Raw genomic sequence first — 3,302 nt, forward strand, 5'->3', positions numbered from 1 at the left:
TAGCCCGGCGGTCTTGATGTTTATTATACCTAGACTGAAGCGGTGTCCAGATGAAGCTTTTACTATCGCTTCCCTCTCCCCGTGGTTGGGCTTTCCAGCAGCAATGCCTGCTTACTCCCYGCACAGCCTATGTGTCACACGAAATTAATAAAGCCACGGCTAGCCCGGTGTTTTATGCTCAGGCTCTGCTCATTTTATTTGATTGTCTCGTTTTTTTAAGAAATAAAAGACGTGTTATTGTTTATCACGGATCATTGGAAACCGTAAAGGGGCCTGGTGCCTCCCGCGTTAAACTACCGAGGAAGGGGGCTGCTTCCAGCCTAACATCACCGCCACGACGCCAGGCTGGGCTTAATTTTCCTGGAGATAAAATGCTCGCCGCTGCGCTGAGGAATCTCTYAGGGAGCAATGCCACTCTGGGAGGATTGATTGTGCGGTTGCAGCTTCTAATGCTTTAGTTAGATCTGGATTCTTCCAGAGGTCTGATTACCATTTAAAATATAAAGCCAGACATATGTCACAGAAAGAATCCAGACGCGAGCAGTTCAAATGGATCCTCGCAGGATGCTGTGCACCGTGTTTATTGACGTGTTTATATTTGGGCGATCATTTTTATATCTCCCCTCCCTCGCGCTCCATTTGGGTCTTTTCACTTTTCGCTTCTTCAAAAGCATCGTCTCCGTTAAGCAACGTACTAAATAATAGAAATAAGAGTAGCTAGATAAATGCCGAGATACTAGACAGCGCAGTCCAGTCAATATGTAATTGTGGCGGAGGTAGCAGACAGATAGCAGACAGGCAGGGACGTAGACAGAGAGACAGATAGATTTCGTAATGAAATGCTTAATGATGACTTGCTTTCACTTCCATCATCTCTCTCTTATGCTCTTTTGAAGCCTCCTCACTGCCTGGCCCGGGGAACCAAGGGCACCTTGGTTCAAGGGGAGCCTGAGGCTGCCCAGATCTCGCTGCCCATCTCTGAGGAGCATCACTCGCCTCTCTCTCCCGCACCCCTCCAGGAGAAGCAGCCGTCGACCAGTCTCCGCTTCTAGCAGGTCGGGCGAGTTGAGAGCGGCTGCGGACCGGGCATCATCGCCGACCGGGCGTCATCACCGCCCGGGACGAGAGCTGCTGCCGGGCACCCTGCTGCCGTGTCCGGGAGGGCACTGGTGGCGGTGATAGGGCTGCTGCCTGTCGGGAGGGGTGGCGGCGGGGCAAGCGTGGCGCCCCGAATTCCCCGGCCCCTCTTCTCGGCCTTCAAAACCCCCCAGGGAGCACTTCTCGCCCCACGAATCTGTCAAGCCCCACGTGGTCTTGTCCCGCAGTGTTTGCCTGCCACAGGGAATGCTTTGGGGTTTTTTTTTTTTTTTCCACAGCGTGGCATTCCCCTGGAGGAGTCCGTCCTTGTGGCAGGAGGGCAGTATCCCTTCCCGCCGGGCCCTCCCCAGCCTCGCTCGGCTCCCCCGGGAAGCACCAGGGCAGGCAGGGGATGCTACAACTTTGAAACACTCATAAAACCTCAGTGGAAAGGCTCCTAATTTTTCCAGTGTGATGGGACGAGCATCAGAGCGCGATTTCTTTCCGACCGGCCCGCGGGATGCGGTGATAGGGGTGGATCTCCCAGTCTATAGAAACCCTTCGAGGTTTTCTTCCTTCCCGCGTTTCCTCCCGTAACATTGTTTCTATTTTAGCCCAAACCGGCTAACTTCGAATGTGCTAATGTGCSATGGACGAACCCTTATCAGATTCCTATGAGGGCCATATCATTACTAACAAAAATTAATACCACATAAGGAACTGGTTTATTGGCTGGTGTACAGGAAGGCTATTATCAATAGGCTTAACTTCATAAATATAGGTCTAAATAAAAAGAAACGTGAGCCCCAGCGCCGCCTTCCAAATACATTTCTCTACACAAGTCAGGTATAAAAATTACTCCGGGGAAGTCCGCTCTTGCGGTATGTTTATTTTGCATTTGCCAAATTAAATAGAAACGGATTGCAAATCTAAAAGCCATATGAAACCGAGGAGAAACGCTTGAAATCCTTCCAAAGCTGTTTTTAAAATAAGCAGCTCCCTTTTAAAAATTGGATTAAAGTGAAGGAAAGTACTATAAAAAGTACGTTGCAATTCTCGTCAGCCAGAATAAAATGATTGGAAGTGSGCTGAAGAGACACGAGTTGGCTTCTTCTCCCCGTGCGATCTTATGCAGGCAAATCAGACAAAAGGCACAGAGCCGGTGAGAATTTTTGAAGRTTTTTTTGGCTTCTCCTGTTAGGTTTTGCAGCAGTTGGCCAACCCACCCCCGTGTCAGGTCCTGCGGGAGCTGCCGTGGGGTGTTGTGTTGACGGCAGTAAACGGTGCCGGTTTGATGGTCAAGGCACGGACTCTGTCTAGATCATGAACTCAGCTCGGCTTTGCATTATCTCCGCTTTCTTTAATCGCTAACAAGGCCAAGGCAAATAGTAACCAGCATCATCAAACCCAGTGAAGTAAAACTAATAATGTTCACTTGATTCGTAACTATAAAAGATAATGGTCAATTCTGACTAAACTGRGCTAATTTGGCATGCGCCGAGTGTAGCTACTGCATTACCAGCGCTTAACAATGTGTCCCTTGGAACTTAACCCCTATTTAAAAGAAATTTTAAAGAATATTGTGGACGCCAGGGGACGAGAATTACTTTGTTTTTAATTCTATTTCTGTAAGTAAAGCTATCTGAGGGTCTATAAAACGGAGCAAATAAAATTCTGATAAATATCAAAGCCAGCGAGAAGGTGCTTTCGTGAAGAATCTAAATTCATGGCGTGAATAGACAATACTATCAAAATAAAATTTTATTGATCTAAGAAAAATATAATAGATGCATTAATAGCGTCGTTAAGCAGTTTTATTGGTTGAACTAAAATTAAAAACAAAAAGGGAATAAATAAAAACCGACAGCTCAGCCTAAGCAAACTCTGACTGGAAATCTCAAAACGTATCGTGTTAAACGGTGATTTATCTTTTTATTATTGGCCCGTATAACCCAAAAGATCAGCGCTGTTAATCCAGAGACGCATTTTGCGAGCTAATTAAAATATGCTTTTATTTGTAGACACGGGCAAGCAGCGATTTGTGAAAACGTAAACGGCCTTGCAGTCTGTGCAGGAGTGCATGCGCCGCCTATCTGAGAATACAGCCGTGGACTACATTTTATACAGCTCCAAAAATTAATGCCATCAGACTATAGTTATTTAATATTGGAACTGTCAGTTGCCTGGAACGTGTATGTGTGTGCCAGATTCTTTTTTTTTCCCCC

The sequence above is a fragment of the Malurus melanocephalus genome, unplaced genomic scaffold (assembly GCF_030028575.1).
Source record: "Malurus melanocephalus ecotype Western Australia unplaced genomic scaffold, MMel_1.1 scaffold_53, whole genome shotgun sequence".
NCBI classification, from domain to species: domain Eukaryota; kingdom Metazoa; phylum Chordata; class Aves; order Passeriformes; family Maluridae; genus Malurus; species Malurus melanocephalus.